Below are 13,694 nucleotides of genomic sequence, written 5' to 3'. Positions count from 1 at the left end.
TTTGAGACATGCTGCCACAGAATAAGACTGGATAAAACCATAACTGCTTTTAGGTGTGTAGTGAAAAATAGTTTAAAGAAATACACAATCAAAAATTGATCTGGTAACCAACTGTTTACATTATCTTCAAGTGATGATAGCACTGCTATTTTAAGGGTACCAATATGGGGGGAAAAAACCAGATATTCAAGGAAGGGAAAACAAAAGCAATCTATGAGAAAAAATGGGTAGCAATTTGACGTGGGCAGATATGTTTGACCAAGAGAAAAATGGATGGAAGCATAAAGATTTGTTTCATTAAATTATCACAGTTTTCTGCATCATAGCCTTCCACATAATGGGAAACATTATAAAATGGGATAAGGGTCTATATTTTGTCACATATGTGATCTCATTTAATCTTTGCAATAATTCTGTGAGATATGTATTGTTATCCTATTTTACAAGTGAAGAAACTGAGGCTCAGAAAGATTTGATCATTTGCCAAGGGTCACATGGCTGGTGACCATGATTTCAACAGCACATTTGGTGATTTAGAAGCCCAGGCTCTTTAACCTTTATGTAGTTTGGCACAGAAAACGAGGTAAGAAGTCTGGGCCTCTGGAAGACTGGGCCTGATCTCAGTCTGGAATCCTCAGGAAAGGGTGCAGGGGATCTGTTGTTCAGGTTGCCAGTCCCTCGTGATTGACACCCTTAGCACCAGCTTTGGGTGTCTGTCTGTGCTCCTGCGGGGGCTGCTCTGGGATCTGGTACATCACACTCAACAATATGTCTCCTATATTTCAGCTTCCCCCCGGAGCCCCCACCTGCCACCCCTCAGATTAATAGAAAGAAGCTGCCACAGCCAGGCAGCCAGCCACTCCCACCTGAACGTGACCAAGTAAAATATATTATTGAACAAAGAAATGAATGGAAAGAATTGAGGGGCCGAGGAGGCAGAGGGACAGCAGCAGCTAAGTTGCCTGTTTCTAAACAACTGCTGTTGGAATAATTGATTGCAGGAAAAGCCAGACTCGGTTTGGTCTAGTTTGGTGATCACTAACTCAACCACGTTATTTTCAGGGAAAACATTTGTCTCCAGTAAATAAAGCAGAATAAACAGTGAGACTTATATGCTGCCTTTCAGAGAACTTCAGTCACAGGTCGGATGTGCAAAAGGAGACAGCTGGGGAAATCTGGACTTGGGTAAGCACAAGTGACAGATAGCAAGAACAATAACAGTAACAACCAATATCAAGTTATTGGTGATATTATTGATAAAGTAACCCATTTAGTTGTCAGATTAAGGTGATAAGCATCATTATTGTTCCCATTTTATAGATAATAAAACCGAGGCCCTGAAACGTCACTGATTTGTGCTTAAAGTTATATAGCCAGCAGGTGACAAACACTTAGAAGACAGATTCTTCACCCAATCCTGCCCTGCCATAGTTTTCTTACTGGAAAAATGAGAAGGTGGTATCAGATTCCTCTTTGCCTAACCTTTGTCATTTTCTTAACACCTTTGAACTTTTTGGTCAATTCTCATACAATTAATACTACTATTTTCTTAGAACTTTTTGTAAACCAACTTTTGGGGGGGAAAGTTTAAATAAGTCTATTAAAAAGGAAACATATCAAAATGTAGGTTGAAAACTAATATCTCTTAGCTAGAAGATAAAAAATAAATATGAGAAAAAGATTACTAAGTCTGAGGCATAATCCTATTTCTCCTTGTTAAAAAGAGAGGTTAACCAGTGTTATAGATATGTTAGGACCTATTAGATTCCATCCATAATTTTCCTCCTGGATATAATCAGAAGTATTGAAAGAGAGCAGGAAAAGCCTTGCTTATGATTGCACTTGGGGAATCGCTATGTTGCCCATTTCTCAGGTCTTTCTCCAATATCACAAAACTGAAACAGCATGGCAGAATGCTGGGGCTCGGAAGCCTAAAGAGCCTTAAGTTGGTAGTGAGGCTTCTTTGGCTCTGATGGGCCCTGACTCAGGTTATTTGTGTGCTGATCATGCAGAGGGAAATGGTGAGGGCATCTTCTTTACTCAGTCAAGAGGAATCTCCTAGCAGAGTGGCCCAAGCTCCAAAGCATCCAGGTAGTCTTGTGGTAGAGGTCTGTGACTACACATCCAGCATGCCTCTCCTTTCAGGCACCTGAAGAGACCACACTTCACCACTCACACTTTGACAAAAGCCATGACCCTTTGACTTGCTTTGGCCAATGAAGCGTGAAGGGAAATGATATAGAATCATTTCCTGGTGGAAGCATTTAAGAGCTAGTGCATTCTCTTCTTTGACTGCTACGATGAATACTGGGACCTCCTGTGGAGACAGCAGAGCGATAAGGTGGTGAAGCCTCCATCAGCATGGGTCCCCAAGTGATCACTGTATACAGCAAGGCCCCACACCATCCTAGCTCTCTACTGACTCCCAAGAGCATTCATGTTGTCTTAAGCCACTATAACTTTGCAGTCCTTTGAGGTTAAAGCATAGGCCAGCCTATTCTGACTGATAAAGGGACAGAGCTCTTACACTGACCACCAAGGCTACAGATCCAGGCCCTGATCATCTGGTGAGCTCTTCTCTGTGCTGGAAGTCCCCTGTTTGGCCATTATTTCTGGCTGTTCATTATCAGTGAAGTTGGAAATCTTCAGATGCTTCTGGTATCATCCATAGCCACAGTTCTGGAAACTCTGCAGATAATGCTCTTACCAAGCCTTGGTATCCTGAGCCCTCAGGGCTATAGTCTCTGGGTACTCATTCTTTTTTTTTTTTTAACTTTTTATTTTGTATTGGGTTATAGCTGATTAATAATGTTGTGATGGTTTCAGGTGAACAGCGAAGGGACTCAGCCATACATATACGTGTATTCCTTCTCCCCCAAACTTCTCTCTCATCCTGGGTTCTTGTTTTTGACCCTTCACCATAATCAACAATGTTTCTATAAAATGAGACTGATGCTCCCTGGCTCTGTGTTAACCTCAGTTAAGTGTGCCCCAGAGGCAAAGGTTCTTGGGCACCAACGATTCTAGCATTTAGAGATAAAGTTCTTTGGATTCACACATGCAACCTCTTCCCTCAGATGCAAACACACCAGGCTGGCTGGGTCATTTCTTCCATGTCTTCAGCCTCTATCAGGGCCCTCCCTCTCAACAGACATGTTATATGTGTCAAACCAGAAAGATCTTTTCCCCTCAAGTCTCCTCATCAGCTGCGAAGAAACAGTGGGCACTAATGGACGTGGAGGGAGTATCTGAGTGTCTGCACTGGCCCATCCAGGGCACTCTGTATGTGGTGGCCTTTATAGTTTCTGTGTACATGGGGTCTAATTTTTCCTCGTAGACTGTAGGTTCCCCAAAGGAAAGAAATAGTTCTTGATTATGTCTGCACCTGTCTAGTTATCTATTTCTTCATGACAAGCCTCCTCAGACTAAGTGCTATAAAACAAAAACCATTTTATTATGCTCATAGATTCTGGAGATCATAAATTCAATTGGCACTCTAGGATATCAAGAACCCTACTTACTTACAAGCTAACAAGCTAACATGCCACAGTTTTGAGGGCGCAAGCACAAAATATGAGACTTCTAGACCAGAGACAAATGACTTTATTGCTCACAGCAATAACAGTATTTTGAGTATCAGTATTTTCTCATGTCAGTTCCCTGAAACTCAATTCCCATAGGGTGATAGGATGAGAGCAGGTGACACCTGCACACACAATGGGTAACATTACAGAAGAGGAGCCCTAAGCTTAGGGAAGCTGAATGTTTTACAGTAGGAAGTAAGCATGCCTGACATAAACTCCAGAGGAAGGTATTTTCTCTACAATATAGGCTGCTGTTGTTTTCCAAGTCTGCAAGAAAATCTGCCCTTTGCTCCAGAGGCAAGTACAACTCTTTCTCCTGTAACAAAAGATGGTCTGAAACAAGGGCAATTTGTGCTTCTCCTTACAAGACATGCAGAAATGCTAGTGACCCAGGGAGAGTTGTCTCCCAATGTGACAATGGCTTTTTTCCTGCACCCAAGTGTCTAGAGCCTCAGCTGGGAAGACTCACATGGCTGGGGGCTGGAATTATGTGGAAGCCTCTTCATGCACATGTCTCATGGCTGAGCAAACTTAAAAACTGTCCTCAGCTGGGACTGTTAACTGCTACCACCCTCTGTATGGGTTGGGATTCTCACATCATGGCAGCTGGATACAGAAAGGGAATATTGTAAGAGGACATGTGGAAAACAACTGAATGAATAGAACCCAGAGGGAAACTGTGTAGTATTTCCTGACTGGCCTCAAGAGTCATGCAGCTTTGGTCTGCCACCTTCTCTTGGTTATAAGCAAGTCATTAGGGCAGCCCAGATGCAAGAGGAGGGTAATTAACCAAGGTCACATTGGAGAAGAACAATGAGATGGAATGCTGTGGTGGTCATCCTTGGAAAGTAGGCCCATGGAGTGTAGTGCCAACCCAAATGCCACCATTCATGCTTAGTCCAGTGAAAAGAAACCAGCCTAAATATCTACAGGGCTCTGTTTCAGTTTCTGTTGTACCAATAAACTACCTGGCCATGACCTTGGGCAAGTCACTTACCTAACTGAGCCCCTGAAATCCTAGTTCCCTGGGAGAGCACCTGCAACATAAAAGGAACCTGTCCTTCTTGCTTCACTAGGTTATTGTAAAAGTCACGTGAAAGTGCTTTAAGGGTCCTGGATGTGCCAGGCAAATAAGCAAGGGGTTCTAAGGATTATCTCATATGTGGCTGTCAAGGAGGTACAGTGTCTGCAGACCATCTGCACTGGAGGCTCTCTTGGAGCCTTACTGGATAAGAGGCACAAAGCTTCAAAATAAATAATGTAACCAAAGCCTTTTAATGCTTATAATCAAGTTACCCATGAAGAGGAGGGGTAGCACCTGGCTTTCTTGCCCTCTAAAGGCTAGAGAACAATAAAAGGATTAAACATACTGTGAATTAGCTTCTGGGGTGTTCCTAAGCAGGAGCCTCCTGTACCTAGTCAAAAGAAAATGAAGAGAAAGAGAAAGAGAGAGAGAGAATGAGAGTGGCAGGTAGGATTGTGGAGGGAGATGCAAGGAGCAGAATGGATAACTGACCCTGAATAATAGAGACCCATATCCCACTGCTGAGTACAGTTGCCAACTACAGGGGACTTAGGAATGGGTGCACACAACTTCCTGGGCCCTCAATGTCCACACCTTAGAACTGATTGTGGGGAACAGAGGGGGAAATATTTTTAGTTTAGAACATCAAAAAGGCTTGAAGTGTTGCATAGTAAAGTTGTTGAGCATTTACTATGAGCAGAGATTTCATAAATCTGGGAGCTGAGTATTATTATTATAAGAGAAGAAACCAGGGTGCAGAGAAGAGAAACAGATTGCCCATACTGCATGGCCTGGAAGGGATAAAAGCACAACTTAAACTGAAGACTATTTGGCTCCAAAGCCCAGCCTTCTCCATCATTTCCCTTATTTCTTTGCCTCTTAGCAGGGGTAGAAGTAGGCAGGAGAAGGGCTAAGGGAGTGTGTGAGGGTAGAAACTGGAGTAAGAAGAAGTCATCCGAGCTGTGCCAGCCAAGGATTTGCTGCCATGAGGCATTCTGCCATGTCCCCAGCATCAACTTGATACTTTTGCAGAGTAAGAGCCAAGGAATAGGCAGAGGGAAAGCTGCCTGGTCAAGTAGGTGAGTAGTTGCTGTATTTTCACAGCTTGAGGCTGATTCATTCTGGGCAAAGTGCTGCCTCTGGAGCACCTCTGGTCTCAGTTTACTCTTCTTGATGTGTGCCACTCTACTCTTTTTATAGCTTGGTTTAGAGAGCATTTGTTGAGTGCTTGTTATGTGCAAGACACTTGCCCGCTTCTGGGGATGCCATGATGAATATGATTTCCTTGCCCTGGATGAGCACTCGATTTAATGGGAGAAACAGATCATTTTTATTCAGACTGATTAATGCTCTTATAGAGAAAAAAGCATAAGAATACATCCAGGCTCATCAGGGGTAGCAACAGTCAACGAAGGCTTCTTGGAGAACTTAATGGCTTAGTTGAGCCTTCAAGGACAATAGATGAAAAGCAAGGGCAGCATGATCAAAGTTATGGTGCATGGAAAATAGTTTTAAATCAACCATTGCTATACCAGTGTACATTATGATTTCTTTCCTTTTGTCACTTAAAATGCCTTTAGTTTTAGGTTGTATAATACCCAACTCAAACAGGCTTAAACAATAAGTGGACAACTAAACAGTTGTAGGATTGAAAGGGGGCCATAACTACAGAAAGAATAGAGACTTTTAAAATCTTTAAAAGCCTCAAGAAAAATTTAAATGAAGTCCTCAACTTTTGAGAAAATATAAATTAAGAAAATCGACAAAGAAATAGAAAATCTGTATATACCATGAACTTTTTAAAGAACTAAACCAATAGACATTAATCTCTTTGGCAAAAAGGACATAACATGGTGCAGCTGGAAAGTTTTACAAAACTTACAAGAAACATATAACTCTAATACAAACTGATAATCTTCTAATTAGTGGAGACAAATCATTTAATTTCCTCCCTAAATTTAGGAAAACATATGATAAAATTTAACAGCCATTAATGCTATGAAACCCTTAGCAAACCATACATTAAAGAGAATTTCCTTAACCTCTCAAAAACCAAGGACATCTGTTATATTTGATGGTGAAACATTAGACATATTCATGTGAAGTCAAGCACAAACAAGGAGGCCTATCATTACCTCTCCTAGTCCACATTGTACTGGATGTTCTAGCCAATGCAATAGGACAAGGGGGAAAACTTAAAGATATAAGAAATGAATGAAAGAGACAAATTACTGTTGTTTATAGATTAAATAGAAAACAAATGAGCAGAAGATCTAAATAGACGTTTCTCCAAAGAAGACATACAGGTGGCCAATAAGCACTTGAAAAGATGCTCAGGATAGCTAGGATAGCTAATTATTAGAGAAAGGCAAATCAAAATTACAATGAGGTACCACCTTCCACCAGACAGAATGGCCATCATCAAAAAGCTACAAATAATAAATATTGGAGAGAGTGTGGAGAAAAGAGAACCCTCTTACACTGTTGGTGGGAATGTAAATTGGTATAGCCACTATGGAAAACAACATGTAGGTTCCTCAAAAGACTAAAAATAGAGTTGCTATATGATCCAGCAATTCCACTCCTGGTCATATACCCAGACAAAACTATAATTTGAAAAGATACATGCACCTCTGTGTTCATAACAGCAATATTCACAATAACCAAGACATGGAAAAAGCTTAAATATCCATTGATAGAAGACTAAAGAAATGAAGATAAAGAAATCTATTCTTTATGAATAGATAAATAAATTATATATATATTTATTTAACTCATCCATAAGAAAGAATGAACTCATCCATAAAATATTACTCATCCACAAGAAAGAAAGACCTAATATCATTTGCAGTAACATGGGTGGACCTGAGATTATCATACTACGTGAAATAAATCAGAGAGAGAACAAAAAATACCATATGAGATCATTTGTATGTGGAATCTAAAATATGACACAAATGAACACATCTACAAAAAAGAAACAGACTGACAGACATGCAGGACAGACTCGTGGTTACCAAGGGTGAGGGAAGTCAGGGAGGAAACGATTGGGAGTTTGGGATTAGCAAATGCAAACTAGTATATCAGTTCAGTTCAGTTGCTCAGTCGGGCCCGACTCCTTGTGATTCCATGAACTACCACACACCAGTCCTCCCTGTCCATTACCAACTCCCAGAGTTTACTCAAACTCATGTCCATTGAGTCAGTGATGCCATCCAACCATTTCATCCTCTGTTGTCCCCTTCTCCTCCTACCTTCAGTCGTTCCTAGCATCGGGGTCATTTCAAATGAGTCAGCTCTTTGCATCAGGTGGCCAAATTATTGGAGTTTCGGCTTCAACATCAGTCCTTCCAATGAACACTCAGCACTGATCTTCTTTAGGATGGACTGGTTGGATCTCCTTGCAGTCCAAGGAACTCTCAAGAGTCTTCTCCAACATCACAGTTCAAAAGCATCAATTCTTTGGTGCTCAGCTTTCTTTATAGTCCAACTCTCATATCCATACATGACGGCTGGAAAACCCATAGCCTTGACTAGATGTACCTTTGTTGGCAAAGTTATGTCTCTTCTTTTCAATATGCTGTCTAGGTTGGTCATAACTTTTCTTCCAAGGAGTAAGTGTCTTTTAATATCATAGCTGCAGTCACCATCAGCAGTGATTTTGGAGCCCCCCAAAATAAAGTCATCCACTGTTTCCACTGTTTCCCCATCTATTTGCCATGAAGTGATGGGACCAGATGCCATGATCTTAGTTTTCTGAATGCTGAGTTTTAAGCCAACTTTTTTACTCTCCTTTTTCACTTTCATCAAGAGGCTCTTTAGTTCCTCTTCACTTTCTGCCATAAGGGTGGTGTCATCTGCATATCTGAGGTTATTGATATTTCTCCCGGCAATCTTGATTCCAGCTTGTGCTTTATCCAGCCCAGCGTTTCTCATGATGTACTCTGCATGTAAGTTAAATAAGCAGGTTGACAATATACAGCCTTGACATACTCCTTTCCCTGTTTGGAACCAGTCTGTTGTTCCACGTCCAGTTCTAACTGTTGCTTTCTGACGTGCATACACATTTCTCAAGAGACAGGTCAGGTGGTCTGGTATTCCCATCACCTTCAGAATTTTCCACAGTTTATTGTGATCCACACAGTCAAAGGCATTGGCATAGTCAATAAAGCAGAAATAGATGATTTTCTGGAACTCTCTCGCTTTTTTGATGATCCAATGGATGTTGGCAATCTGATCTCTGGTTCCTCTGCCTTTTCTAAAACCAGCTTGAACATCTGGAAGTTCACGGTTCACGTATTGCCGAAACCTGGCTTGGAGAATTTTGAGCATTACTTTACTAGCATGTGAGATGAGTGCAATTGTGCAGTAGTTAGAGCATTGTTTGGCATTGCCTTTCTTTGGGATTGGAATGAAAACTGACCTTTTCCAGTCCTGTGGCCACTGCTGGGTTTTCCAAATTTGCTGGCATATTGATTGCAGCAGTTTCACAGCATCATCTTTTAGGATTTGAAATAGCTCAACTGGAATTCCATCACCTCCACTAGCTTTGTTCGTAGTGATGCTTCCTAAGGCCCACTTGACTTTGCATTCCAGGATATCTGGCTCTAGGTGAGTGATCACACCATCGTGATTATCTGGGTCGGGAAGATCTTTTTTGTACAGTTCTTCTGTGTATTCTTACCACCTCTTCTTAATATCTTCTGCTTCTGTTATGTCCATACCATTTCAGTCCTTTATTGTGCCCATCTTTGCATGAAATATTCCCTTGGTATCTCTAATTTTCTTGAAAAGTTCTCTAGTCTTCCCCATTCTATTGTTTTCCCTATTTCTTTGCACTGATCATTGAGGAAGGCTTTCTTATCTCTCCTTGCTATTCTTTGGAACTCTACATTCAAATGGATGTATCTTTCCTTTTCTCCTTTGCTTTTTGCTTCTCTTCTTTTCACAGCTATTTCCTCCTCAGACAGCAATTTTGCATTTCTTTTTCTTGGGGATGGTCTTAATCCCTGTCTCCTATACAATGTCACGAACCTCCATCCGTAGTTCACCAGGCACTCTGTCTATCAGATCTAGTCCCTTAAATCTGCTTCTCACTTCTGCTGTATAATCATAAGGGATTTGATTTAGGTCATACCTGAATGGTCTAGTGGTTTTCCCTGCTTTCTTCAATTTAAATCTGAATTTGGCAATAAGGAGTTCATGATCTGAGCCACAGTTGGCTCCCGGTCTTGTTTTTGCTGACTGTATAGAGCTTCTCCATATAGGATGTATTATAGCAACCAAAAATGTATTATAGCAACAAAATTATAATATGGCCAGAAGTAAATCTAACAAAAGTTATGAAAATCTTCTATAAAGAAAATATAAACTAGTATATATCGGATGGATAAACAACAAGATCTCACTGTATAGCAGAGGGAAGTATATTCAGTATCCTGTGATAAACCATAATGGAAAGGAATATGCAAAGAATTTGTAACTGAGTCACTTTGCTATATAGCAGAAATTAACACAACATTGTAAATCAACTATACTTCAATAAGATTATAAAAAGAAGAAAACAAAAAAGGGTTACAAATAAACTATTTGAACTAAGCTTTTAAGAAAACCACTTGATATAAGATCAAGATAAAATAATCAACAATATCCCAATATACTTAAAACAACAAATTAGAAAATATACTAGAAAATGTATTATAGCAACAAAATTATAATGTGGCCAGAAGTAAATCTAACAAAAGATATGAAAATCTTCTATAAAGAAAATATAAAACATTATTGCATGATGTGAAAAATAGCTCAGATAAATGAAGTATGCCATCTCTATGGGCAAGAAGAATCAATATTATAAAAATGTAAAATTTCCCTTAAGTTAATGTATTATTTCAATTAAATTCCAAGAAAAACACCCAGTATATGTATTTTTGCCATAACCTGGCAGTAGAATCTAAAAGTATTAAAAATAAAAGCCTAGAATATTCAGGCATTTTTGAAGATGAAGAAAGCATAGGAATTTTCTTAAAAGAGATATCAAGGCTTATTATAAAGCTATCATCATTAATAGTGTGTGGCATTTGTATAGATTATGATAGCAAGCTATAAACAGGCACCCACAAGTCCCTGTAAATTTTGTCTGTGAAAGATATAGCATTGTGAATCACTGGAGAAAAGATATTCTATTCAGTGGATATTGCTGGGCCAGTTAGTTAGCCATACAAAAAGAAATTGGATCTTTACCTCAGGTAATACACAAAAATGAATTCTAGGTAAATTAAAGAACTGAATACAAATAGTGAAACATTTAGGGAAAAAAATGAAGAAAAAATTTAACGGTTATAGAAAAGAATTTCTTAAAATACAATAAGCTAAAACTATTTTTTAAAGTTTGATAACTTTCACTGATTAAAATATTTCTGTATGGAGAAATATACCATAAATATAACTAACAGATATTATATTTATAAAGGGAAATAGGAATGAGAAATGATACTTGTAGGTATACAACCTTCAGAAGATTAGTATATAAATCATATTAAAAACTCATAAAAGTAATAATTGCAAGACAAACAACTCAGCAGAAAAATAGGCAAAGAATATTAATTTCCTTTAGTGTCCTTTTTCCCTATTCCATTTAATAACAGGACTTCTGGAGTTTAGATATATAATTGACTGTGCTGAGGACTATATTTTCTAGCTTCCTTGTAGCTAAGTATGTCCAGATGACTAAATCTTGGCCAATCATGTTAATGGAAGCAATGTGTCCATTCTAATCATATGTTTTGAGAAGGCCATTGTTTGCCAACAACTTCTACCCCATCTCTGTTTCTCATGGGATAGAATGCAGACTTAGTTGAAGTCTATGAGTCATCTGGTGAACTAAGACCAAACCCTAGAGAATGGCATAGTAACAAAGTAGAAGGAATTTGGATTCATGGGTTACTTCCTAGAGCAGAATTGCCTACCTATCCTGATCTGCCCACCCATTCCTGCCTTATTATGCAAGAGAACAATGAATTTCTTTGATATTTGAGCCCCTGGATTTGGAAATCTTTGTTATACCAGTTTTACTTATATCCCAACTAATGTAGACAGGAGTAGGAAATTGAAATGAATGATATACAAATATGTATACTATATATAATAGGAGATTGAAATAAATAATATAAAAATATATATTATGTTGTTCAATCACCCATTCATGTCCGACTATTTGTAACCCCATGGACTGCAGCACGCCAGGCCTCCGTGTTCCTCTCTATCTCCCAGAGTTTGCACAAGTTCACATTCATTGCATCAGTGATGCCATCCAGCCATCTCATCCTCTGACACCCTCTTCTCCTTCTGCCCTCAGTCTTTCCCAACATAAGGGACTTTTCCAATGAGTCAGCTATTTGCATCAGGTGGCCAAAATACTGGAGATTTAGGTTCAGTATCAGTCCTTCCAGTGAATATTCAGGGTTGATCTCCCTTAAAGATTGATTGGTTTGATCTCCTTGCTATCCAAGGGACTTTCAGGAGTCTTCTCCAGCACTACAGTTCGAAGGCATCGATTCTTTGGTGTCCTGCCTTCTTTATGGTCCAGCTCTCACAACTGTATGTAACCACTGGAAAGACCATAGCCTTGACTATGTGGACCTTTGTCGGCAGAGTAATGTCTCCGTTTTTCAACACACTGTCTAGGATTGTCATTGCTTTCCTGCCAAGAAGCAATTGTCTTCTGATTTCATGGCTTCAGTCACCATTCACAGTGATTTTGGAGCCCAAGAAGAGGAAATCTGTCACTACTTTCACCTTTTCCCCTTCTATTTGCCATGCAGTAATGGGGCTAGATGCCATGATCTTGGTTTTTTTAATATTTAACCTTAAGCTGGCTCTTTCACTCTCCTCCTTCACCCTCACTAAGAGGCTCTTTAGTTCCTCTTCGCTTTCTGCCATTAGAGTGGTATCATCCAAAAATCTGAGGTTATTGATACCCATACAAATATGTATATTATTAGTTAAATAAATATTTATTTTTTAAAACATCCTAAAATAGAGTACTACTGTTGGGAAAAACATGAAAAAGGATATTAATGTTAAACACCCACCCAAATCCACATGTTGAAGTCCTAAGCTCCAGTGCCTCAGAATGCAACCTTGTTTGAAAATAAAGTCATGGCAGAAGTGATTGGTTAAGTTAAAATGAGGTCTATTTAGGGTGGGCCCTAATCCAATATGACTGTTGTCTAATTTGCCCATTAGTCACTTGGCTGGTGTCTAATGGAAAATTTAGACACAAACATAGAAATGAACAGAGGGAGATGATGTGATGAGACATAGTCATCTACAAGCCAGGGAGAAGACCTGGGACAGATGCTTCCTCACAGCCCTCAGAAGTTTGCCAACATCTTCATTTTGGAATTCCAGCTTCCAGAATTGTGAGACAATCAATTTCTGTTGTTTAAGCCACCCAGTTTATAGTGCTCACTTACGGCAGCCCTAGCAAACTAATCCACCTGTGTGTGTCCAGTTGCTAAGTTGTGTCCAACTCTTTATGACTCTGTGGACTATAGCCTGCCAGGCTCCTCTGTCTGTGGGATTCTCCAGGCAAAGATACTGAAGTGGGTAGCCATTTCCTACTCCAGGGGATCTTTCCGAACCAGGGATTGAATCCATTTCTCTTGTGTCTCCTGCACTGCAAGTGGATTCTTTACCTGCTGAACCACTGGGGAAGTTCAAACTAATCTACCTATGACCCAACAATTCCTTGTATAGGTGTATGTCTACAGAAACTCTCACAAGAGTGTACCAGAAGTTACGCAGAAGGATGAAGCATTGCAATAATGAAATATTGGATATTCACCAATAAGAAAATAAATATTATACATAAAGTATATTAACACAGTAGAAAACTCTACTGCAGAACAGTGATGAACTGGTAGCATCTCGATAGGGATTAAAATATGTAAAACTTTAAAAGTTCACATCCAAAAATATTTTTAAATAAAATTTTGAAACAAAATAAAATACAAGTTGAGAAAAAGTATTTGTGAAATAAGATAGCAAATTGATTTTTATTCTTTTTGCTATGAAGAGTTCTTATA

General features: G+C 39.4%; 1 long non-coding RNA gene across 1 annotated transcript in view; it reads left to right on the top strand.

Moving 5' to 3' along the window:
• Window positions 1-13,694, top strand: part of LOC145523619 (uncharacterized) — a 219,204-nt gene that overhangs the window by 160,208 nt on the left and 45,302 nt on the right. Inside the window, exon 7 of the long non-coding RNA XR_014066783.1 lies at window positions 1,063-1,185. This is a non-coding gene — a long non-coding RNA (uncharacterized LOC145523619). The remainder of the gene's footprint in view (window positions 1-1,062; window positions 1,186-13,694) is intronic.

The sequence above is a fragment of the Giraffa tippelskirchi genome, chromosome 10 (genome assembly GCF_054371585.1).
Source record: "Giraffa tippelskirchi isolate mGirTip1 chromosome 10, T2T-mGirTip1v1.2.pri, whole genome shotgun sequence".
NCBI classification, from domain to species: Eukaryota; Metazoa; Chordata; class Mammalia; order Artiodactyla; family Giraffidae; genus Giraffa; species Giraffa tippelskirchi.
The sequence above is the reverse complement of the archived record's forward strand: the minus strand, read 5'-3'. Positions and strand labels throughout refer to the sequence as shown.